Raw genomic sequence first — 27,475 nt, forward strand, 5'->3', positions numbered from 1 at the left:
AAAACTGAGCGGAGAACAGATGGGGTTGGCATATGCCCACTATTCTTCTAACAATAAAGAAGGAAAGATAATGAAAAATAAACAGAGCACCAAGGTTGGCCATTTAGGGCCTAAGCAGAAGACTTTACATTTTGTTAAGGGCTGCCCAGTCCAGCTTACTAGGTAAGGAGGGAAGACAGAGCCACTGTACAGAAGGGTCCCAGAGAATGAAAGCTCTGTTCATAACGCAGCGCTCCCAGAGCACAGCTCAGGAGGACAAGATGCATACAGCAGTGGCAATGGAGAGGGTCCCTGAGGCAGATGATATTGCCCAAAAATAGCTGCAACATTATCTTCATACAATGTGACTTCAACACTCCTGTCTCTGAGAGGTGAACTCGTAAGTCTCCTCCCTTTGAAACTGGGCAGGTGCTATTTTGCTTTCCATGGTTTCAGGTACCAAAGGTAAATCACAGTACAAAAATACGAAATGGAAAATTCCAGAGATAATTCATAAGCTTTAAATTGGGAGCCATTCTGAGGAGCACGATGCAATCTCTCACATCCAAAGTCATCCTTTTGTTTAGCCTACACTCTGGCTACCCACTCATTAGCCACGAGCAGCTATCTTGATTATCAGAAAAAACATAACATATATAGAATTCGGTACCAAACACAGTTTCAAGCATCTACTAGGGGTCTTGGGACATAACCCCTGCAGATAAGAGAAGACTACTGGAATACAATGGAAGTGACAGTGCATGACTTCCAAGGCCAAGTCATAAAGCAATGCTGCTTCCACCTGGTCGGCCAGAATAATCACACTGAAGCCCAGGCAGCCTGTCTCCCTGCCCTGAAGCTGCCATGCTATGAAAATGAAGCTACCGGTGAAGAGAGACCGCATAGAGAGGACTACATGAGATTGCGTGAAGAGGAAGAGATGTTGAGCCACACCAGGAGCCTGCTCTTCCAGCGTCAGCTGCCACCTGACTACAACGCACGAGAGACCCTGAGCCAGAAAGGCATGGCTGGGCCCTTCCCTAACTCCTGATTGCAGAAAAAGTGAAAGGTAAATAGGTGACTGCTGTTGTTTGCAGACACTGTATCTTCAAGTGACTTCTTACATAACAATAAATAACCAGAACAGGTCCTATCATATACACTGTATCATAGTGATACCTCCTTTCATGTACTGCAAAATTCAACTCTTTGAGCCTGTTATCAGTCTGGCCACTAACTCTATCTTTTCCATTGTGTATTTAACACTCTAGCCCCATGAGTTTACATAAAAGAACTATACCCAAACTTTTCTAGAATCCTTCCCCAAAACATATTATATACATATAGATTTTTTTTCCTATTGAAATACCCTCCCTTTTCTCTTTAAAATTTCTCTACATTCTACCCTCCATTCAAGGCCCATGATCTTCTAAAAAGTGACACTTGAAGGGTATCAGTGACATCTGAGCTGCCAAACCTAAACGTTTTAATACTAATTCATGTACAACAGGACACTAAATCCAAAAATGGAAGTGGCAATAGCACCTCAAGGACAGATCAGCTCACTCTCTCCGGACCACAGTGCTGCCTCATTTCCTTACTGAGTAGTGTTACAAAAGCTGGGAGACTCCGGAGCACGGACAAAGAGTCTTATTCAAAGACAATAAAGCCTTTTGCCAGAGTTCCTCTACAGTATTCTAAAGTTGCACTGGCCAATATGCTACCATGAGCCAAATGCTGCTTTCAAGCACTGAAATATGGCTGGCTAGTCTTGAGATTTGTTGTTAAGTACAAAATATTCAGTAGACAAAAAAAAAAAAAAAAAAAGGTAAAACCCCCATAATGTTTACATTGATTAAACGTTAAAATAATTATTTGGATATGCTAAGTGTTAATACAATGAATTTCATCGGTGATTTTGGACATTCTAGCCTCCAGTTTAGGTTGCTGTAACCTTGTTCTTTTTGCTGTTTTAATGAAGCTACAAGAAAATCTGAAATATTATATTGTTTTTCACATGACACTTCTGTTGGACAGTGCTGGTGGCCTGGGATATCAGGTGAACAACCATGAAATTTTGTGCTATACTTAATCAAAGGAACCTATCAGGGCTGGGTGCAGTAGCTCATGCCCGTCATCCTGGAACCTTGGGAGGCTAAGTTGGAAGGATCACTTGAGGCCAGGAGTTACAAACTAGCCTTGTCAACATAGCCAGACCCCAACTCTACAAAAAATTTTTAATATTAGCCAGGTATGGTGGTGCATACTTGTATTTCTAGCTTCTTAGGAGGCTGAGGCAGGAGGATCCCTTGAGCCCAGGAGTTCCAGGCTGCAATGAGCTATGGCTTGACATAGCCCAGGCCACAGAACCAGACCCTGTCTAACATAACATAACATAACATAACATAACATAACATAACATAACATGACATAATATAACATAACAACATAACACATAAAATAATAAATCAAAATAGAAAGTACCCAGGAAACATTATATATTCTCTTAAAAGCTTATAAAAAGAACATACTTTTAAAGGCAAAGGTGAACTATTAGGAAATAAAATAAAGAATGGCTAAAAGAGATGAGAATGAAAAATAATAAAGTTAACATGTGTGCTTAGAAATGTTCCTAAAAAGAATAATCTCTAATCATACAATCACACAACATCCTCACCTCTTCTTTCAGGGCACTGAAATCATTATCCATGATTTTACTAAGGAAAGCTTTGAAATGTCAGGTTTTCTATTTCTAAAATTCTAATATATGTAGAAATTATACTCCCTGAAAATTAGCTAGGTGTCTCCTAACACTGCAATCACTTAAGGACTTAGCTCTTTGAAGCAGTAGCTCATTACAGGCACGGAGGAGGAAAACGAATTCTATGCAGCTTCTGAAAGTGCTTAACCTACACCAGGAAATGGCCTAAGGATTAAAAATGTGCCTGCAGGAGTGAGGAAGGGAGGAAGATGGTATGTGGCTTGGTAGAGGAGACACTCTAGTGTCCTCCCCAGATAACACTGGGTCCCTTTAATGGTTTTGTGTGCCCTTTCCCAGCTTTTGTGTGCTTTGCTTCTAAGGGATGGTACCAACATTTCTTAAGAAAAACTCTCTTCAACCACCCAAAGCTGTTTGACCTGCAGATAAAGAGCGCAGACATGCTTGGAAGTTTACAGCCCTCTCTTACCTGCCCACAGACAGTGACTGATCAGGACTGGAAAAGCCTAGCTCCATTGCCTTGAAGTGGAACAGACTCTAGGGAGCAATTATGTTCCAGAGCTCCCCACTGCACCCCACCAACTCTGCCCCCTGGATCAGGCTGGGGCAGGCGCATTGCTTGAATCATCCCCTGCTTGGCTTCTTCCCTCTCCCTTCCCTTCCTCCACTCACTAGTTTCTACTGGGAGCCCTGCCTTGATAAACCACTTGCGCAGAAATCCTCTTCTCAGACTGCTTCTGGAGAGCTCATCTCACGACTCTTGGCATACATGAATGTGCTCTAAGAAAATGTGAAAGAAACCACAGGTTTTTGTGCTTGCTATTGTTGTACCATGGATAAAAGCTTCTATAAGACTCAAGAGTTTGAAATAACTGCAGTATTTACAGGTTAATAAGAAGTATCTTCATTCCTAAAGAGCACTGCAGCAGCCTTAGGACATAAATCTGAGATCAAGAAAAAATATGGTAATAGCTGGCACAACATGTCTATGTCTCCAAGGTGCAAGAGAAGACAGGACAATGAGTAAGGCTCTAAAGTAGAAGCAAGAAAGAAAAGTAAACATTAAGTTTGCTGAGCTGTGTGCCTAACACTAATGTTCTAAATTCTGTATATCATTAATATAAATATTTTCTGAGACGGTGTCTTGTCTGTCACCCAGGCTGGAGTGCAGTGGCACAATCTCAGCTTACTGCAAACCTCCGCCTCCTGGGTTCACATGATTCTCCTGTCTCAGCCTCTCGAGTAGCTGGGATTATAGGCATGCATCACCACATCTGGCTACTTTTTTTGTATTTTTAGTAGAGACAGGGTTTCAACATGTTGACCAGGCTGATCTTGAACCCCTGACCTCAGGTAATCTGCCTGCCTTGGCCTCCCAAAGTCCTGGGATTACAGGCATGAGCCACCATGCCCAGCCTATAATTAATATTTAATAAAAACAATTTAAAATAATTTAGAAAGGAAGAAAGCGCCTCCAACATTAGGTAGGTTTTTCAGAAGAATAGTGTTTCTTCCGAACTAAAATACCACAGGAGAGGTTATCAAGGGTTATTTACTTTCTTTTCCTGAAACTCGAAAGCAGTTTTTGATTGGACTAAACTAAGGCATGCCTCTTCAGCAAGGGCCAGCCTAAAGCTCCCAATATAAACATCACTCAATGCAAGCGTGAAGATAATTCATCCAAAAACAGTCATTTTGTTCTCTAAATGAGTATATTCTATTTTAGGAGTTCATTGACCAACATTTTTTTTTTTTAAAGCAAAACTGAATGTGACAATAAGCAAGATCCAAAATAGACCTTCTGCCTTTATAGGAATAAAAACATATTCTGAATGTGTTATAAATGGGCCTAAAAAATACATTAAGAACTAACACGGAGTCAGAGTTGCTTGCTCACTGTTGGAAGTATGGGGAAATAAAACAGGTATTTCAAGACAAAACCAGAAATGCTCAGGTTCCAGAGCCTAGATGTTTCCAATTCTGATCCTTGATGGGAAGATACTATAGAAGAATCAGATTTTAGTTTACTGTTTTAAAAAAACAACTCATAATTCAAGATATGTAGCAAGTGAATGATTCTAGAGTAGAGGCCAAATGGTTTTATTTTTAGGAGAGGATGGAGGGACATTTGGAAGGATTCTCTGGGAGGAAGGCAAGACTAACATAAGCAACCAACCACCAGGTGATATCTGGGGCTCCAAGTCTAATCAGGCCCTATTGGGTGAGGACGAGAGTACATGGCCCATGTACTATGTTTCAGCCCCAGGAACTAGGGCCATCCAAAGTCTTTGTAAAATTAGATGCATGACATTTATACTCCTTAATGTAGAGGGATTTATTCTTTGAACTTAAAATATTTAACAAAACTTCTGAGCTCTGTTGGGGTTCTTTTTTTGAACTCTTGAATCAAGTGTTTATTATATTCACTAAGCACATAATTCATCATCGGAACCATTTATAAATACAGCTGATGAAAAATGACCTATTTAAGGATAATACAACTCTTATATAGAGAAAGTGGATAGTCCAGATTAATGTGACGAAGGAGTGAAAAGCAGATGATGTGTCCACACTGATTTAAAATCCTTAGAGAATTATTCATTCTCCCCCACTCCCCAACTCTGCTTTGCCTACTAAGACATGGTTTATGAGTCATCCTTGGGGAGTAGTAAAAGAGCGTGCACTTAACTAAAAATAGGTAGGAACATTCAATAATAAATCTACTTTCTGGATATCTCTTGTCATCATTAAACACTGATCACTTAGAGAAGTGTCAGGTTGTGTGATTCTTCCTTCCTCTTGCTGAATGGCCGGAAGAAAATCAGCTACAGGCACTGCCAGAAGATAATGAAGTATCTCACATGACATGCAACACACTGGAGGAAAAAAATACTGCCATTAAATGCCAATGACCTGTAGGAACAGATCCTCCAGAAGGACCTACTGGGAGGAACAGTAAAGTTGCTGGTTCATGCCACTGCTATAAAATAAACTCTTGTTGCTGAAGGTAAGAAATGATACATAGTCCAAATGCTTTACTTATAACAGCAATTGAAAAACAGCAATTCAATCAAGGGATTATAAAAGAACAATGTCTCCTGTTCACTAGGATTCTGGCTCTGGAATATAAGTATTGGCAAGTTACAGTTTATAATAAAACAAATCAGCCATATAAGCATATTTCTAGTTCCCATTTTAGCATTTCTTTAAAGGTTTGTAAAATGGACCATTAGGGGAGCACTGGAAGAATTTATTTACATCATCCCCTAGGTAGATCCCCCAAAATGGAGGATTTTTGCTGACAATGTGCACAGTTGTGATTTTTCACATTGGTGGGAATCTTCTTAAGCAAAATCTGCATAGGACTGAAAACAAGTCACATATAGTTCTCCCCAGAAAGAACTGTAAACAATGATCACTTCAAAAACATCTGATGCTTACTAAATGCAGGCAATACTATCACAAAAAACAAGTAGAAAATCTAGCAAAGGGTAAAGTGCCCAAGATTAGTAGTGAAATTAATAAACTTGAACGTAGAAAGTGCTGGGAGATCCTGCTTAATGCTCTGCCACATTAGGGAAGATGTTTGTGAATCAGTTTTGAGAGGCATTTCAGAAGCAGCATCAGCTGGAATGAAGGGATTCATCTTACAGACTGAAAGTTCTAGAACCCTACAACCAAAGACTCTCCACACAGTCTGTAAAGTACTCACCGGGCAGCTCTGGACTGACTGCAGGTGATGTTCACTTTGTGAAACTCACAGCAGCACTGTCCTCTGTGAAACAGACATAGACAAGAGACAAATCAATGTAAAGGACTTACGTTTTCATGGAGAAAAACAGTCCCTTGCACTTCAAAATCAGAATCTATAATTTAAATTTAAAAACATGTTCAGAAAAACAGAAAAAAAAATAGTGGCATAAGTTGCAAACAAATGACACAGATGCACTGTCATTATATCAGAATTATTACTCCTACACCCAGCCAAGAGAGTTGATATACTCTCGCTTCATTGCTAATATCCCACTCAGCCTCTTAATCTATTAAAATAATTAAGCAGCAATAGCACAACAAGGCTATCTAAAACCTTCTCAAAGTAAATATAATTATCTTTTCCTGATTAGCAGTAAAATGTCCTTAGATGAACTGTAATTGGAAAAAACTCTTTTTATAACAGAATTACATCTATCTTCAAAGAGAATCATTATTTTTATGGATGTTTCTTTATCGTCTTTGTTATTAAGTTGTTTATGTTGATTCTGGATTTGACATTGGATATCTGGTTTGGCTGAAATCTAGATTTCAGGATCTTTTTAAGGTGGAGTGAGAGGAAGAGTTCCAGGTGGTGTCAGAAGTACACAGACGTGGCCAGGTGTGGTGGCTCATGCCTATATTCCCAATACTTTGGGAGGCTGAGGCGAGTGGATCACTTCTCTTGGGAGTGGAGTTCAAGACCAGCCTGGCCAACATGGTAAAACCCCAGCTCTACAAAAAATACAAAAATTAGCCAAGTGTGGTGGCACATGCCTGTAATCCCAGCTACTCGGGAGGCGGAGGCACGAGACTCACTTGAATCCAGGAGGCAGAGGTTGTAGGGAGCAGAGATCACACCACTGCTCTCCAGCCTGGGCAACAGCGTGAGACTCCATCTCAGGGGAAAAAAAAAAGGTGGGGGGCTATGTGCATGAGTGTGTGTGGGGGGGAGAGGGGGGTGTTCATGTGAGTCTCCCTAGGTATTTTGGTCTTTCAAAGAAGAAATATATTTATACCGTAATAGGCAAACAAAATCCCAAACCCCAGAGTTGTATCAGTGTTAATAGAAACAAAAGCTGTTTCATTCAACAAAGGTATCAAGATAATTCAATGGGGAAAGACGGTCTATTCAACACACGGTGCTAGGACAACTGAATACTCACATGCAAAAGAATGAAGATAGGCTCCTACCTCACAACACAGACAAAAATTAGCTCAGAATGAATCACAAACATAAAACTATGAAATACTTAAAAGTAAACATAACATAGGAGTAAATCTTTGTGATCTTGGGTGGCACTGTCTTTGTGACCAGAACAACGGTTTATTAGGTATAACACCAAAACCATGAAGAACGAAAGAGAAAAAAAAAAAAAAAGATAAATCAAACTTCTTTAAAAACTTTTGCGCTTCAAAGTACACCATCAAAAAAGTGAAAAGAGAATCCACAGAACAGGAAATCCGATAAGGAACTTTTATTGAGGATGTAAGAATTCTTAGAACTGGACAGGAAAAAGATAACTCAATTTAAAAATGGGCAAATGGCCTGAACAGACATTTCTCAAAAGAAGATATACAAATACATGAAAAGATGCTCAACCATCAGGGAAATATAAATCAAAGCCACAATGAGGCACTACTTTACAGCCACTAGGAAAGCTATAATCAAAAGACATAATAACAAGTGTTGACAAGAATTTAAAGAAAATCAGACCTTTGTACACTGCTAGTGGAAAAAGTACAATAATACAGCTGCTTTGGAAAACATTCTACCAGTTGCTCAAATGGTTAAACATAAAGTAACTGTATTATACAGTAATTCTACTCCTAGATATACACCCAAGAAAAATAAAAACATATATCCATACAAAAATTACATGTAAAACTTCATAGCAGCATTATTCATAATAGCCCAAGTATAAACAATCCCAACGTCTATCAACTGACAAACATATTAACAAAATGTGGTAGTATGTTCACATAATAGAATATTATCCAGCAATTCAAAAATGCAACACAGATACACATGGCAATGTGAATTAACTTAAAAAAAAAATTACGCTGGCCAGGCACAGTGACTCACACCTGTAATCCCAGCACATCAGGAGGCCAAGGCAGGCAGATCACCTATGGTCAGGAGTTCTAGACCAGCCTAGCCAACACCATAAAACCCCGTCTGCCGGGTGTGGTGGCACACACTTGTGATCCCAGTTACTCAGGAGGCGGAGGCAGGAGAACCACTTGAGCCTGGGAGGCAGAGTTTGTAGTGAGCCGAGATTGTACCACTGCTCTCCAACAGAGCAAGATTTTGTCTCAAAACAAATTATGCTAAGGGAAAGAAGCCAAGCACAAAGACCACATATGGTATGTTCCCATATATATGAAATGTTCAGCACAGGCAAATCCACTGGAACAGAAAGCAGACTAGTGGCTCTCTATGGGAGCAAGACGGGATTACTTTTTGGGGTAATGAAAATTCAAAGATTAGATTGTGTTGATAGTTCCACAATGCTACAAATATATTAATACTAAAAACCACTGAATTGCACATTTTAAGTGAGTGTATTCTACGGTATGTAAATTATACTTCATGAAAGCAGTCTTTAAGAAAAAAACGCTACATTTCAATGAGTTTGCCAGTGAATATCAGTTGGTTTTTTCCAAAAATGAGAAAACACATTCTTCAAGAGAACATAGTAAGTGGTAAAATTTACACACTTTAAAAATTCTTATTGTGATTCTTCAGAGGATTCATTGTGATGGAAAATACCCAATTTTATTTTATCCTAACAAAAGAAAAGCATACATATGGAACTGCCTTCAAGCCATAAGGAAACACCAACATTTTACTGTAAACTACCACTAATCATGCCACAGTGTTCTACATAGTCTTATTTCAAAGCAAAGGAGAACTTTTGCCAAGGGTGAAGCTTTTATTTCTCAGAGGAGGAAAAAACCTACATATATTTGAAGGTAGCATTGAATTTAGCCTGTTTTAGTGAATCTATATGCAGACTGAACACAAAAAAACTAGCATGTGATGTCCTCCCCCAAGATATTCAATATTTAAATTTTGTTTTAAAGTGAAGAATGATTGGGCAAAGTTGAACCAAAACAGATCATTTTAGTCTGACTTAAAACTGAACATGTAAATTATTGTTTGGCAAGCAAACAGAATGTTAGAAAGCAGTTATGTCAGTGAGTTTGTGCAGTGTAACAAAGACTTCAAACTTTTCTAGCTTAAATCAATAACCATTTATTTTGGTGTTCTTAAGTTTGTAAGAGCAGCAAGAAGGCAAGCCCCGAAGTACCAGCACTTTCCAAGCCTCTGCTGTGTCGCATTGACTAACACATCATTTGGAAAAACTAGCCGCGTGGTCAAGCCCACATTCAAAAGATAGAGAAATGTGGTCTCACCTCTTGATAGGGGACTGCACATTGCAAAGGCATGAATGTACAGTGGGGAAGACCTGGTGGACATTTTTACAATCAACCACAGTGTTATTTCCCAAAGTGAAACTTTTACACTCCCACTAATGGTCCATTAAGAGATATTTGATGGTTTATTACACTTTATTATTAATGATATACATAGTTTCCATGCACCATCTTAAAATACAAACACTTCACAATGGTTCATGGAGAGGTAATGTAGAGTTCATGGACATTAGCACTTACCTTCTATTTATAGAAAATGGAATCATTCTTGTATTAACCATGTAAATAACTGTAATTATTTACAGCTACTTATAAAAGTAATATTACCACCTTACCATCATTATTTATCACGGTTGTATTTTCTTTTTAAGCAAATATATTTAAGTGGAAAAGATGAGTCATAAGTTCAGGTGAAACATAGCTTTGGTCAAATCCATAAAAGTGATTCAGGAATAACCCAAGTGTAGAACCCAGTGGGGTGGGATAATGCTTCTCAAAGCACCACCATCTACCAGCTGAGCAGTTTCCAGCAACTGTCTTCATCTCTCTGAAACCAGCTCCTATCTGTAAAACGTAGGTGGTATATGGACTTATCTCACAAGTCAGGGTCAGAGTGAGACAAGACAAGAGGTGCAAGGTACCCAAGCAACACAGAAGGGATCAATGCCTGTTTCATTCTGTCATAGCTAATGACTTCCATAAGAGCCCTCAAATAAATTGCAGGTAAAAAAAAAGAAATGAGATTAGTCAGGTGTGATAGTGCATGCCAGTAATCCCAGCTACTCAGGAGGCTGAGACAGGAGAATCGTTTAAACCCGGGAGGCAGAGGTTGCAGTGAGCCAAGATCACACCACTGCATTCCAGCCTGGGCGACAGAGGAGACTATGTCTCAAAAAAAAAAAAAGAAAGAAAAAAAAAAAAAAAAAAGAAACAAACAAACAAATAAAAGAAAGAAAAAGAAAAAGAAAATGGGTGGGCCAAAAGGACACTATGTTAACCCAAATCATACCATGCCTAGACATTAAAAGTAACCAAATCTTAGAAACAAGTTTCACCAATGCAATCATATTTCATATGTTCATTTAAGGTATTAATATGCTTACGTTTCCTCAGGTTCACTCTACAATATTTATTGAGCACCTACTGTGTGCCAGATGCTGTTTGCAGTTTGAGTACATGGCAGTGAAAAAAACAGATGAAACTCCTAGAACTCGTGGCACTCATACCCTCCATTTCTCTGAGTCTTTGGAACTGCCCCCATATATTAATTCTCTAGGCTGCATTCACAGAGAGGCTGCCCATGGGCCTAATCTGGCCACATATATGTTTATATGCAACCATGGTGATCTTTTAAAGTTTGAGCTGGTTATTAACATTGAAAAAAATGAGAGATTACACATAAATATCCAGACTCCTACCTTCTCTTGGAAATTTGGATGATTCCACAACAGAATGCTGCAGACAACTCAGCCACAGCTGAGAGACATCCATCCCCTCAGAGAATGCTTGGGTTTTCCAGGTCCCCACAGTCCCCACCCTCCAGAGCACTTCCACTCAGCCAACTCCTTCACCTGTGTTCTCCTCTCACCAACCCAACTGAGTGATCCCTAAATGAAAAGTCTTGTAGGCAACATGTATAAGCATGGAAGGAAGGGAATTTCAACTTCCTATTCTCTATTTTTTTCTTTGCCATCATGCAGTAAACACCAAGAAAGAAAGCTATTTTAGCCATTCATTTGCCCCCGCTCCCCCATGTCTAAAACTGTCAGTTTGATAAAGCATCTAAACTCTGCCCAGAAGACTTACAGCTCCGCTATCTGTCATTTACTGTGGCTAACCAGTTCTACAATGCAAAACAGGGCTCTTTAGAGGTCATTACCAGTTACTTTATGGGCGTTATTTTTTTCTTTAAATAATGGTAACGGCTTTGCAATTGCCAACCTACATTATTTTGCCTGGTTTCCTTCATGTATTAGTTTGCTATAGCTGTGTAACAAACTGCCACAAACATAGTGACTTGACACAATGCACATTTATTAGCTCATAGTTCTGTAGGTCAGGAGTCCAGACATAGTTGCTGGGTTTTCTGTTTAGCATCTTACAAGGCTAAAATCAAGGTGCTGGCTAGCCTTCATCCTTTCTCGAGGCTCAGAGAAATAATCTACTTACAAGTTTGCTCAGGCTGCCCGCTGGGGGCCACACTCAGCTCCTAGATGGGCCACACTCAGCTCCTAGATGCCGTCCACACTCCTTGTCACATGGCCCCATCATCTTTAAAGCCAGTCATGGAGAATCTCCCCTTACAGAATCTTTCTTCTGAATCTGTCTCTCCATCCCCTTTTAGGGTGCACTGAGGACAAGCTTTTAGGCTTAAAAACTGTGGCATGTAACATAACCTAATCACAGGAGTGGCATCCCATCATAGTCACAGTCCTGGGGATCATACAGGATATGTAAACTAAGGGGCAGTAGTCTTGGGGCCATCTTAGAATTCTGCCTGTCACACCTAGCATGTGTGTATCATCTATGTAACTCGGGCTTGAATCTGCAGCGATGTCACAAGAAAAGCTAACTGACCAGCAGAGAGGCTAAATAAAACCAGTCAGTACATTTTTAACAATTCTCCCAAATGTTATTGGGCTTCCATTATCCAACATAAAGAATATCTGTACTCTAAAAGAGATGCTTCTCTTCTTTAAACTAAACCTTATGAAACTAGATATCTAGAAAATTGACATTCTTTAAAAGAAGCAGCAAACATACACTCAGTACCTAGAAGGACCAAAAATTTGGGTTTTATTTGTTTGGTTTGTTTTGTTAGGACAGGGTATCCAATTAATAACATTGGCCAAAATGTTTTAATTTAATTAGGTTATATTTTGTACATGGTATCTACCAATTTAAACGACTCTTTCATTCAACCGACTTGGTTATTGGGAAGTTACACAGAGGCAGCATATACATAACCATACTAATATTTAAAGTAAAAGCAGGCCAAGTGTGGTGGCTCATGCTTGTAATCTCAACACTTTGGAATGCCAAGGTGGGAGGACCACTTAAGTCCAGGAGTTTGAGATCAGCCTTGTCAACATAATGAGATTCCCTCTCTCCAAAAACAAACAAACAAACAAACAAACAAACAAAAAACCCAAACAACAACAACAGAAATTTAGCCAGAAATGGTGGCACATGCCTATAGTTCCAGCTACTTAGGAGGCTGAAGTGGGAAGATCACCTGAACTGGGGAAGTCTTGGCTGTAGAGAGCTGTGATTGCACTACTGCACTCCAGCCTGTGTAACAGAGCAAAACTCTACCTCAAGAAAAAAAAAAAAAGGAAAAGTTTAAAAATAAAGTTTAAAATACTGCCTACCATAATCCACTAATACATGGTTTATTAGATAGGACTTTTAAAAAATAAGAATCCTTAAGAAATCTCCCTTCAAAAGCATGTTTGGTTAGAGAACAAAACTGTCAGAAGCAAATAATAATAACTACCAATCAATAAGAAATTACTATGTTCAGGTACCACTCTCAGTGTTTTATGTATATTAACTCATTATATCTGGTCAAACTCTACGACACAGAAATGGTTTATAGATGAGCAGACTGAGATAAGAGTTGTCATCTCACTCTTATCCAGAGTCATGTGACAGGTAAGCAAAGGAGCATGAATTCAACTACTGATGCACTGGCCCTGGGACCCTTCCTCTTAAGACAACTGCCTGCGCATCCATCTGTACTTCCACAGTATAAAATGGGATATTTCTGCATCTATTTTATAGCACAAGGTGGTGGCCAAGCACACATGCATTGCACTCAGACAGATACGGATCCTGTCCATGGCCAGGAGGTGAGTGGGGCCTGCAGCCCTACAAAGGGATATATTTCTGTAATTTGCATTAAAATACCCTATATACCAGCAGCTGTCTTGTTTGGCAAGTCTATGAAAATCTCTTTAAAAAAGAAAATAAAACAAGTATTCCTCTACCCCCGTGTTTTATTTTGAAAGAGGAAAGAGAAAAGATATAATTGATTCCTTTTTCTGTTTTGTTCCTCCTAAACCCTCTTCCACTATGCATCATTTTGAAATTGAGAGACTATGAAAAAACAAAAACACAGCAAAAGCTAACACTAGAAGCAAGTAAGAAACATGACTGGATCCCTTTCCTATTGTGGAGAAGATGGTGGGCCCTCCTTGAGGTAATGAGAAAGAAAAAAATCTATAGTTCAATCACCTGAAAACTTCCATCGATTCTATTTCCCCAACGCAATGGTAGCACGGCACCATGTGCCACCAGCCACAGGCAGCACAGACTCTGAGAAACCATGCTTAGCAGTTGTATAACAGTAATAGGTCACTGGAGGTGAAGCTGGGGTAAGAAATACAATATTAAATCTTGACGTTTGCATTCAAGGCAGATTTGATTTCAATGACTCATATGCAAGACTAGGTTGGACAAGTCCTTGTGTTAGGACATTTACTCAGTGATGTTTCTTGGTACTTGTAAGATGCTAACCAAGGACAGTTCATGTACTAGGGCCCTTTGCCTAAGAAGGTAAGATACTAGAACTATACTTTAATCAGTCCTCTTTATGTTCTCCTACAGTTCAATCTCAGCCCCAGTGTCTTGTTGGTTGCACAGCTGAATCACAGAAATGTACATTTATTTTGTCATAGAAACCTCCTTTAACCTGATGCTTTGTGGCATTGCTTTTTTTGAGTATTGGTTTTTTATAGGGTTTTGTTCAAACATCTCATGCTGTATAATTTGACTTAAAATAGCCATACATTGTACCCAAAACTCTCAAATACCTTTAAGATGAGATATAAACTTCAAGGTCCTTGGCTACTTGTGGTTGTCAACGATCCCTCAGAACATTCAAGCAGGGTCTTAGTTTCAGAAACTTGGGTGTATGCCAACCCAGGTAATTATTCTCTGCCTACCTAATTTCCCCAGGCAATTTTAATTGAAAATGGTATTCTCCTTTACCTCGGTTCTAATCTGCTCTGAAATGTCCCTGTGTCCTGTTTCTTGCCTCCATCATAAGCTAACTGAGCTGGTTTCTTTTTGAAGCTTAAGTTGAAAAAGAAAAAAAGTTTCTGGAGCTCCCCAGGGGGAAAATATCAGATAAATATGAACCATTTAATTAGTCTCAAACCAGTGTGCTGAATGCCAGGGGAGTGGCTGCAAGATACCCCTCTGCTGTCTAACCTGATGAAAAGTTTCTTTTGTGGATAGAAATACAAAGGGTTTCTTACTGAAAAACTGACCAAAAAAAAAAAAAAAAAAAGGCAGAAGGAGGGATGTGGGAGGGACACTGAGATAATTTTACTCTCCTGAAATGATTTTTTTAAAGCCACTGCTCCCTTGCTCATTTCCAAATAAACTGATTTAAAGTTAGCAGAACAAAATACAGCATTTAACATAGGAATACCTAAAGTTCCATGAAAATCTAAACAGAAGTATACTTTTTAATTACTTCTAGTAAACATTCCCTGAAACCAATGCTGTTCAATAGGCAATGAAAGCCAGAAATACAAATTACAGATGTAATTTTCAACTTTCTAGTAGTACCATTACAAAGGTTAAAAGAAACACAGAAAACTTCTCAGCAATAGAAAGGAAATAACTACTGATAACACTATTTGAATCAATCTCGAGAGAATTTTGCTGAATGACAAAATCTAATTTTAAAAGTTACATGCTATGTGATTCCATTTCTATAACACTCTTGAAATGACAAAATTGTACAGATAAAGAACAGATAAGTGATTCCCAGGGGTTAGGAAGGAGAGGAGGAAGGGAGATGGCTGTGACACAGAAATCCTTGGGATAGAACTCCATATTCTGACTGTGGTCATGTCATAATGAATCTACAAAGGTGATTAAATTGCATAGAACTAAACACACACACACACACACACACACACACACACACACACAAACGAGTGCATGTAAAATTGTTAAATTCTGAATAAGGTCAGTGGATTACATCAATGTCAATTTCATGGTTCTGCCATTGTACTCTTGTTTTGCAAAATATTCCCTCTGGGGAAAACTGGGTAAAGGATATATGAAATCTCTTTGTATTGTATTTTACAACTACATACGCCTCTGTAATTATCTCAAAATTAGAAGTTAAAAAGGTGAATTTAATTTTAATAACATACAGATACTCCTAGATTTAGAATAAGGTTACATCCTGATAAACCCATCCTAAATCGAATGAATATATGACAAGTCAAAAATACATTTAATACACCTAACGTGCCAAATCTCACAACTTAGCCCAGCTCACCTTAAATGTGCTCTGAACACTTACATTAGCCTACAGTGGAGCAAAATCATCTAACACAAAGCATTGAGTATCTGATGGTTGTTTACCCTCGCAGTTACACAGCTGACCAGGAGCTGCGGCTCACTGCCACTGCCCAGCATTTCAAGACAATCTCGTTACATATGCTAGCCTGGGAAAATATAAAAATTTGAAGTATGATTTTTAAAGGATGTGTTACCATTTTGGTACCATCGTTAAGTATAAACAATTGTAGGTAGAACCATGATAAGTCAAGGACTGTCTGTATTTTATTTAATTCACTATAATAGGATTTTAAAATTTAATTGATATACATGCAATGAATATAAAAATTGTTGAGATATTTCAATTTTTTTTTATTCTAAGTCTTTGGAATTCAGTGTATAGTTTGTTGCAACATATCTCAATTCAAATTACCCACATTACAAATGTTTAATGATCACACGTGGCTGTGGCTTTCATTATTGGGTGGCAAAAGTTCTTTAAGCCTAATGTACATTCCCCAATCCCATCCAGTAGCATTCACTCTAACATGACATATAGCTTTATTTTCTAGATATTTCCTAGGTTACTGGTTCATAATGAAAGTCTTAGAGCAGTTGGGTGCGGTGGCTCACGCCTGTAATCCCAACACTTTGGGAGGCTGAGGCGGGCAGATCACCTCAGGTCAGGAGTTCTAGACAAGCCTGGCCAACATGGCGAAACCCCGTCTCTACTAAAAATACAAAAAAAATTAGCTAGGCATGATGGAGCTCACTGTAATTCCAGCTACTTGAGAAGCTGAAATAGGAGAATTGATTGAACCCAAGAGACAGAGGTTTGCAAGTCTTAGAGGTATCCAAGTCTTGGAGCTTGGATAGTGATTGAAAAATTTCACAAGTGGTACCAACTTGAATCTGCTTTGGACTAAAGTTCCAATGATAAATAAAAGTAATCTCTATTTTTTTTTAAAGACTTTTAGTATCTTTTCAGAAATAACAACTAAGTCTCAGGAACTATATAAACTTGCTCAAGATTTTAACTATTTTGAATCTTTTTAATTTGTTTTTTTTTTTTCTCTTTGCTTTCCTATTTCCCTATGGTGATTAGAAGTAGAATTATTAAAATAAGAAAGCCTTGTGGGTTTACTGTTCAGAGCCATGCAACTGTGGGACTCAATTTTCCTCTAAAGGCAGTCATGGGGGAGAAAGAACCAAGTGATCAAATGTGTGTAATAGATTTTAAGAAATACATAAAATTAGGCCAAATCTCTTGGGACTCTGAAAAGTAAAACAGAGAGCAGACCTGGTTCGCAGACCAGGTCTAAGAAGCAGCTCCAGGCCTCAATCTCAAAATACCAGTGCAATCTCTATCCCCCACTGCAAGTGACAAAGAGATGGAAAAAAACAAAACAAAACAAAACAAAAAACCACTATTCCCAAATGGAGCCTTCAGAATATAAAGAGGGCGGTTTTTGGGAGTGAGAGAGACCTATCTTTGAGAATAAAAAGTCAATTAACCTCTCCTGGACCTAGTTTCCTTGTTTGTAAAGCAGCAAAATTATCTACCTAACTCATTGTTGTGAAGTTAAATGGAATAATACATGAAAAGTGCCTATCACATTCCTGCAACTTGGAGTGGGTATTCAATTACAGTCCTCTCCCACTCCTTTGTTTCTGCACTGAAATAACTATGCACATAGAGAAAACGATCTGTGCAGCTTAAACTAAGAATAGTAACATAGGAAACTCAAGAGCTGTTGCTCTAGAATAATGCCAGAGAGAAAAATATTTCATTTTAAGTTACTGTAATTCACTTCTATAGGAAATTGGTTTCCTGTTCAATCTAGGTTTATAGCACTCTTAAGACAGCTGTATAGAAACAGGGTGATACACCTAAAACAGAGGATCTAAAATAGTCTAGAAAAATGGAAACAGGGCTTGTTATACAAGAGATTCATGACCTCAAGAACCTTTATGGCTGGGCGTGGTGACTCATGCCTGTAATCCCAGCACTTTGCGAGGCTGAGGCAGGCGGATCACGAGGTCAGGAATTCAAGACCAGTCTGGCCAACATAGTGAAACTCTGTCTCTACTAAAATACAAAAAAATAGCCAGGTGTGGTGATGTGCACCTGTAATCCCAGCTACTCGGGAGGCTGAGGCCAGAGAATCATATGAACCCAGGAAGTGGAGGTTGCAGTGAGCCAAGATCACACCACTACACACTCCAGCCTGGTGACAGAGCAAGAACAAGACTCTGTCTTATTAAAAAAAAAAAAAAAAAAAAAAAAAAAAAAAAAAAAAAGAACCTTTACATTAGTCATATTCTCAATAAACATCATATGTATCTACTAGCTAGTAAGTGAGAACAGAAAAAGAATAAGTACAGCTTACAAAAACTTCCCAATGCCTGAAGTTCTCTTGTTATAAATTATATAAGTTTAGATTAGTATTTATATTTGTCAGATTTTTTTTTTATCAAAGACAACTGGTCAACCATCTGTTCCATGAGCCGTTACCTCATATGCTGGCCCACTGGGACAAAACACACTGTGGTTACAACAGTTACTTTTTTGTTTTGTTTTGCTTTTTATTTATGGAACTGGAGTCGGCAAACTTTTCAGGGCCCAGAACATAACTGCTGATGTCAGAGCCCTGAGGCAGGTACCATGTTGAAATAAGGGCCCCAAATGCATAGCCTGGAGTAATATGTTTGAAAACAGAATCAGCCTGCTCTGATTCTGTTTCCTACTCATTTCTATTTTGTTTTTATAAAGGAACTAACACAGTTGATGTATCTAAAAATTCAAAGTTGCAGGACAAGATCCCAGCCTTTGTCAGCATCACTACCACTGAGCTAGGCCAGTCAGCTGGCAATGTGCCTATAAGGATATGAAATTGCTTCTGGGAGAATGTGGGAAGGCTTTCCACCCCTGCTACCTCTGACACCAGAGCCAAAGTCCATCATACTATAAATAATATCTGAGGCCGGACAAAACCACTCTAGGAAACCACAGCAACCAAAATAAAATGAAACTGGGAACTAAGAGAAGATTTTATTACTGACCTAGGATATTTAGGCCTCATTAATGCCTAGCCTCAGAGGTTTTAATAATCAAGAGAATTAATTATTTATTTTTAATTCCCATGCAATACAATTGACTCTCACGTGCAATGCACATGTGAGTTTGGCAAATGCATGAAGTCATGTAACCACCACACAATCAAGACATAAAACAGTAATCGTACCTCAAAACTCCTTCATGCTGCCCCTCTGATAGTCAGTCTCTCCTCCCACTCCCACACAACCACTGATCTATGTTCTGTTCCTATGATGTTGCGTTTACTGCATGGAATCATATAGCATGTAGCCTTCAAGTCTGACTCCAAATTCTTTCACGTAACGTAAGGCATTTTGGGATTCATCTGTGTTGGTGCATGCATCAATAATTTGTTCCTTTTTACTGCTAAGTAGTATTTTATTGTATAGATGTACCAGGGATTATTTTTCCATTCTGTAGTTGAGGGATATCTGGATTGTCTCCAATTTCTTGGACTATACATAAAGCTACCATAAACACTAGTGCACAGATTTTGGTTTACACACAAATTTCCATCACTTAGGTAAATACTCACAAGTGGTATTGCTGGGTTATATGTATTATATGTTTAACACTATAAGAAACTGTCCAACTGTCTTTCAAAGTGGTGGCACCATTTTGCATTCCCAGCACTGCATGGGAATCCCAGTTGCTCTGCATTCTCACCCACTTGGTACCATGTAGGTATTTTTTTCCTTCTTATTTTAGCCATGCTCATAGGTGTGTGATAATATCTCATCGTGGTTTTTAAAATTATGACTCTTTGAGATCCATCAAATATTAGAGTACCATATATTTCTACCTTTCTACCTTTAAATAAGGTATTATTATTATGTCCATTTTAAAAACAAGGCAAGAAACCCAGACAGTTAAGTAAATTCACACAGTTATAACATGTAGAAGATCTGGTTCCAGAAGAAATATTCCCTCTACAAGGCTGCATATATGTACCTAATATCTACAAATATTAATAATACATCAATAATAATAATCACAACAGATTCCCATTTAGCAATAGAAAATAACTCTAATACATTACCTTTATTAGTATAAAAATCATACATTATTGATGATTCGAACATATGCATATGCAATTGTGTATATATATAGTACCACACACACAGGTACATTTTATTATAAAAGAATTTGTCAAGCATATTGATAGTTTCAATTTAATCACAAAGTGAGGAGCATCTAATATTTTAGAAAACACTCACAAAAGTATACCAGTAACATTACATAATTGTATAATAATGCTCTGATTACAAATATTAGCTGTTCCAAGGAAGATTTCTGTTCTTAAACAACTCATTGACATTTTATTCTGTTACTGTTTGTACTTTAAGAAAACTAAATATTCGGTTTGGAATTTTTACCATGTCTGATTTCTTCCCACTTTGTTGTCTTGTTTACCTGCCTTCCACAACTGAGGATCATTTTATGCATTCCTTATCTATTCCCATAGATGGAACAGGAAATTAAATGTCTTTCCATGAAAAATAGTTATTTTACTCATTCAGCGACTATTTATTGCATTCCTAGCAAGCTGGGGGGAAGGGAGGGGTAGTGGTTACTACTTGAGATAACTGGCCTCGGTAAGGGTGTCTCATGAAGTGACATATGAGCAAAGACCTAAGCAAAGTGAGTGAGCCAGCTTTAAAAAGACTGAAAGGAAGAGGAATCCAGAAAGTGGAACCAGCAGATGCAAAGGTCTTGATGGGGAATGCTATATTCTGCAAGGGTAAAGAGACCAACGTAACTGGAACACAGCAAGTGAGTGAGGAGGATACCAGAAGGAGATGAAATCAGAAAGGTAAAAGGGAGTCAGATCATATAAAAAGACAATGATTGGATCTGATTTTCAGTTAAATGGGAAGCAATCAGAATGTTTTGAGCAGTAGTTGCCTGGTCTGACCTAAGTTTTAAAGGAAGAGTTTGTCGTTTGGAAAACTGACTATGGCAGGGCAGGAATGAAGCACGGAAACCAGTTACCAGGCTACTACAAGAGTCCAAATGAGTGATGACCAGTGGCGGTAATAGTTAACATTGGGAAATGCTGTTGGATTCTGTACACATTTTGAAAACAGAGACAACAGCATTGACTGATGGGCTGTATTCAGATGTATAAGAAAGGGAAATGACTTCAAATTCAGCATGGAAAAAGTTAAAGAAACTACAGTCACTTAGTATGAAAAACAATGAATAGTTTTAACATGAATCTGTAAGAAGCTAAAACACAGTGACATACTAACTAGCTGATATCCAGTTTTTGAGAGTCAAGAGTGAAAAACAGGAAACTGAGACTGCCATTCTTAATAACTAACTTTGGGAACATCTGCTGCCATCACTGAGGGAAAGTTGTTGAGAATTCTGAATAAAGATCAAAATCAGAATACGATTCTCTCTCTTCTGCCCTTAATGACTTTTATGTAATATATTCCCGATGAGCTATTGTACACTGAGATTGACAGGAATCAGCCAGAAGATGGATTAACAACAGATAAACAGGTTGATTGAAATGTAAATAGATGAAGATTAATGCAGTGGAGAGCATGAACCAACATGCAGGAGGAGATAAGACTCAATATAAGCAAATTGTAATTTTAAAAGTTTTGCATGATACATCAATTGTCTGAAATAATAAAAATCTGGAAGACCTGGCATTTAGAATACTAATTTTTGTTCATTTCTCTCAGAAAATTAAGGATGCTGTCAAGATCAAAACCATGTGTTATGAATATAATCTAGTGTTTCAAGACTGAGAATAATGATTTTTTAAAAATTCAGGACAATTTCAACAAACCAGAAAGACTGAATTGTAAGTGGTACCAGACAACTTCCCCTAGATTTCAGGGTCCCCACCATCTGAGATCCAAAAGTGAAAGAAACAGTCAGTGCTATACTAACAGGGTTTTCAGGATTCCACAGGCGATGAGGACACTGAAAAAGTAAAATTGGAATCAGATACTCAACATGGCATCCTTTAGGTTTATTCTCAAAGATCTTACACGGGGTTTCTACACTGTTTAATAAATGCTTATTGAATGAATGAATGAATGAAACTTTCCACCACTGTTGGGATGGGCCAGGGTAGGAAGATAAACATACCTCCATTTTCATATCCTTCTTTCTCAAGGCAAATCCAATGTACCTCCCTAGCTATGATTCTAGGGACTTGTCAAGGTGATTTAGTGTTACAATCCAAAGCTTTGAATCCTATAGCTTCAAAAGAAATGAAGACACAAAAAAGACTAGAGACTATTTTGGAATTTCTTTTAAAAGTACTTCAACATTTATTAACATTTATCAACAGAGTCCCCATTGGCAATGTTATCTTCCTGCCCCTCACACTATGTAAGAGTATAAACCAACCACCTTCATCTAAGCACTTCTGAAATCCTAAAGCTCTCCTATGAAATCACAAGCCATATGATGCCCCTCTCAACTCTGAAGATATAGCAAAGAGTAAATGGGAGTCAAAATAGTCTCCTACTGTTTTCATAGATGGCCTTTAAGAAAGAGAATACAATAGTAAATCAAAATTTGAGAACACAGTGATATGCTGGTGAAAGAATTCATTGCTCATTCTTCTTTTCCAATTTGTTGACACACTGTCTCCTCTATTCCTCATGAGTAGGGTACAGTCTTAATCATTCCCCTCTCTGGAACTGAGATGATCTAAGGACAAGTGAGTGATCAAAAATATCCTATTAATAAGACTACTCAGCCACATCACAGTAGCCATTCCAAGATAAAAACCATAAGTCTGTTTAATGGCACAAAGCTCTACATTTATTTGCACCTTACAAGCGATCATTCAAGAGACTGAAGCAGCTGGCTAAATCATCTTGGTCTTATTTAATTTACCATTCTCCTTTCACATCAGTTCTGCTGCAGAAATAAAACTACAATTCCCTTTCAATAACTCCCTGACAACTTAGGATCAGAAAGAAGAAATTTACTTATTGATTCCCCATATTCCACAAAGAAAGAGAACCAGTAATTGTAATACCATTTAATAGATGTAAACCTACCTTCTCTTTCTTCTATTTTTATAGCAAAATAAATGTTGGCCAAAAGCTCGTTATGTGATTTTTCTTTTGTTTCAATGTTCTTTTATTGTATTTGTTTTGAAAAGGGGGACTGTCTTCTAGAGACAGACACCTCTGAGGTAAAACATGGTTTTTTAGATAATAGTTGGCAAGTGCTGACTTTAAACAAAGTTAAGAGAACGCTTAGTATAAATGACATAAAAACCTTAGTTATATCTCTGAGACCATACCTGGAGGGATCTAACATGTTTACCACAGGAATTCAGTTGTTAACTTGCTCATGCAGAGTCCTTTTGTTGAGATATGACAATGGTTCTCAGTTCAGAAGTTCTCCTGAGCCAGCATAAGGGTTTTATTTCTTTTTCTTTTTCTTTTTCTTTTTTTTTTTTTTTTTGAGATGGAGTTTTGCTTTTGTTGCCCAGGCTGGAGTACAATGCCACAAGCCTGGCTCACTGCAACCTCTGCCTCCCAGGTTCAAGCGATTTTCCTGCCTCAACCTCCCAAGTAGCTGAGATTACAGATGCCCACCACCATGCCCAGCAAAACTTTGTATTTTAGTAGAGACAAGGTTTCACCATGTTGGTCAGATTGGTCTTGAATTCCTGACCTCAGGTGATCCACCAGCCTCAGCCTTCCAAAGGGCTGGGATTGTACTTTAAGATTGTACATAGGCATGCACCACCATGCCCAACCTGGTTTTGTTTTATTTCTGTTTGGCGACAGGGGAGTTTGATTTAAACCTCTCCAGGAAATTCCTATATGAGTCCCGGGGTGCTCTAGTCAGCAACATCCAATAAAAAAAAAAAAATGTGAACTATAACGCATAACTTTACTTTTTTAGTTACCACATTCACCAAGGTAAAAACAGGTAAAACCAATTTTTAATATTAATATCTTTCATTAATCTACTATATCTAAAATATTATTTCAATGTGTATTCCATATATTATACAAAAATTATTAATGAGCTATTTTACGTCTTTTCTTCATAGTAAGTCTCTGAAAGCTGGTGTGTATTTTATACTTGCAGTCATATCACAACTTAAACTGGCCACATGGTGAGTACAAAATAGCCATATTACAGGAAGTGGTGCCCATATTGGACAGCGCAGGCCCTGGGAAAGAATCTGTGGAACTGCTTAACGGGTAAGCAGTGAGTTGTGGGTTGATAATAATAAAGTCTCTCTGCTACAACCAGGTGATCAGAAGAAAGACAACTGGAGAGCCCTACGTGATCTTTGACCTGGAGGCATCTAATAATTCTCTAAGTTCTGGTTATTATAAGAATTTAACTCTCCTCTAATCACTACAACCCCAGGTGTTTCACCCATTACCTTAATGTGCCAAGAGCTCTGTAAATAAATTTGTATTTTATCACATTTGTGGAAAATATTAATCTTGCTTTCTTCCATCTTCTATTCCCTACCTCTCTTAAATTCCCTCTGGGCTTTGTCGCTATACTGTATTGATGAAATTCAAGTTTAAATTCAATTCAGAACTCTAGCTCTCATCTTGAAATTGAATCATGAGCTACACCTCAAGATAAATTTCTAAAATAAAACCTCCATTTACTGAGAACCTATGTACTAAACATTCTGCTAAGCCCTTCATAAAAAAAAAAAAAAATCTCTAGCTCACCAAAGATAGATATTATCACTCTCATGACAGCAGACTAACCTGATGCTAGAAGAGGTTAATAACCTCCTCAAGGTACACAGGTAGTTTTGGCTAGCCCTAATTTTCATGACTTTCCACAACCCTTCTTTGCCTTGGTTGAATAACAGTAGCCAATGTCCTTTTATACCTAAATTGTCCATCCAAACATCAGTAGCTTTCCATAGGCTGAATTCTGAACACCAATTTCTACTTTATTCTTCTGGGAACAGAAACCAGCAATGAAGCAACAACCATCTGTCACTACTGAGCTTGCAAGGAGCAGGGGAATAACTTTTCTTCATCAAAGTCCAAGAAAAAGAAATTTACTGAGTGCCACCCACATTACACAATCCTCCCACCCAGGTGTCCATTTACATGCCCAGAAGTCATTTTAATTGCAAATTAGAGGTCACCCCTGATAATATGGCCCTCCTGTTCCACTCTCAGGGCACTTTGGTCCCCAAAGTCATTAGTGCAAAGTTGTTTCAATTGCTTTTGACTCTGCCTGCACACACAGATTTCTCTGTAGGGACCTCTGCTATAACAAGCTTCTGCTCCCCACACATAGACTGTTGCTAAGGAGAAAAGGGTTCTGCCTCTGTAATTACTACAGTACCTGAAATTCTTCTGTAATCTCTACCAGTCTTTTACTTAACATCAAAAGCCCCTTTCTGCTTAAAATTGTAATATCTGCTTTTTGCACTCCTTAGTAAGGCTTATCAAAATTTTTCTGATGCAAGCTTGTCTGAATCAGAAAGATTTTCAGGCTAACTTTATCTCCAAAACCTCTTTGTTTTGCAAAGCAGTCAACCCCTCCCTAGGCATGGTTTTGCCTCCACAGTTAGGGAAATGAATCCTGAAGCCAGTTGTCTGAGACTGTATTAGGCAGGGTTCTCTAGAGAAACAGAACCAGTAGGATATAGAGAGATGTATATAAAAGGAGACTTATTCTAAGAATTGGCTCATGCAGTTATGGAGGCCAAGAAGTCCCACAATCTGTTGGAGAGCCAGGAAAGTCAGTGGTGTAATTCAATACGAGTCCAAAGGCTGAGATAGGAGGTCAGGGGAATTGATGGCATCCCAGTCTGAATCAAAAAACCAGGAACACCGACATCCAAGGGCAGGGCAAGAGACAATGGATGTCTAAGCTCAAGCAGAAAGAGAAGAATTCACCTTTTCTGTTTTTTTCTTCTATTCAGGCCCTCAATGAACTGCTGATGATACCCACCTGCACTGGTGAAGACACTCTTTTTTACTCAGTCTACCAATTCAAATGCTAATCTCTTCTAGAAACATCCTTACAGACACAGCCAGAAATAATGTTTTACCAGCTACCTGAGCAACCCATAGCTGAGTCGGGTTGATGTATAAAATTAACCAGCACAGAAACCTTGCTCCTCAAAGGGTACACACAGACCAGCGGCATCTGCATCATCTGGAAGCTTACTAGATGTGCAGAATCTGCATTTTGCCACCATCTCCAGGTAATTCATATCCACATTAAAGTGTGATAAGCCCTCTTTCAACACAAAACTAAAAAGAATCTGCAGGATGATTTTGTAAACCAGAAAGTTGATGCAACTGCAGTTTTTCATTTCTGTTAAACAATGAATTACTGGGCATTGTTTGTAAGCCTATTTTTCTAGACTAAAATTGGACTTAAAATGAAATAGTTTCCAGAGAAAAACCAAACTTCTTAATGTGGTCTTATAATCTTGCCATCTCTCCACTTAGCAAAGGAAGAGTTTACAGTGTGTGACCCATTGCTTACTGCACAAAAAGAGAGGCACTAACTGCTAAAAGATTTCTGCAAAGAAGCATTAGGACAACACATGAAGTAAATGTTAAGCAAGTGAACAAACAAATGTCTTCTCATAATTAGCAAGCCCTATGTGTTTTCCTTTAATGATCACTGCAAATATTATTAGAATGACTTATGAGAGATACAATTTTATTAAATAACTGCATCAATTTGGGTTGAAGTAAGGAAATAAAAAGGGTTGATTTTAAAGCTATGTGAAACTATGCTTTACAGGAAAAAAAAAATGTAGCTAAAATTTCCTGAGTTCACTCTCCAGTGGCTTTGTGCTTGAAAATACATTTGTAAAATATAAACATTTAAACACCAAAGCCCATATACATTATTTAGACAAAGTGAATCAATTTGGAGTCATTTTATCATAAACAACACTATTCACATTGCTGTCCCAACAAAGAAGTGGGAATCATGTTTTTTCTAATGTGAAAATTTGTATTCCACTTTCTACTATTTCACTATCCAACTCAAGGCAGTTATTTGTTTACTTATAATCATTCAGTTGTTTAAAAACACGAAACACCAAGTTCACAATGAATGTGTATAAAAACAGTGACACCATCCAATTTAAAAAAAGAAAAAAAGGCAGTTCATGCTTAAAGATACTATACCCTATACTTTAAAGAAGATAATAACTTTGGTTTTGAAAACAGTAATATTCT

At 38.1% G+C, this 27,475-nt stretch overlaps 1 protein-coding gene across 22 annotated transcripts in view; it reads right to left on the reverse strand.

The window, feature by feature from the left end:
- Positions 1 to 27,475, reverse strand: part of PLCB4 (phospholipase C beta 4) — a 396,811-nt gene that overhangs the window by 243,864 nt on the left and 125,472 nt on the right. For 20 of the 22 annotated variants that reach the window (XM_039479588.2, XM_074406257.1, XM_074406256.1 and 17 more), the window contains one exon: positions 6,411 to 6,473. The exons of the other annotated variants lie outside the window; for them this stretch is intronic. The gene's annotated coding sequence lies outside the window, so the exon portion shown is untranslated. The remainder of the gene's footprint in view (positions 1 to 6,410; positions 6,474 to 27,475) is intronic. 22 annotated transcript variants of the gene reach the window in all.

This window comes from Saimiri boliviensis, chromosome 9, assembly GCF_048565385.1.
Source record: "Saimiri boliviensis isolate mSaiBol1 chromosome 9, mSaiBol1.pri, whole genome shotgun sequence".
Taxonomy (NCBI): Eukaryota; Metazoa; Chordata; class Mammalia; order Primates; family Cebidae; genus Saimiri; species Saimiri boliviensis.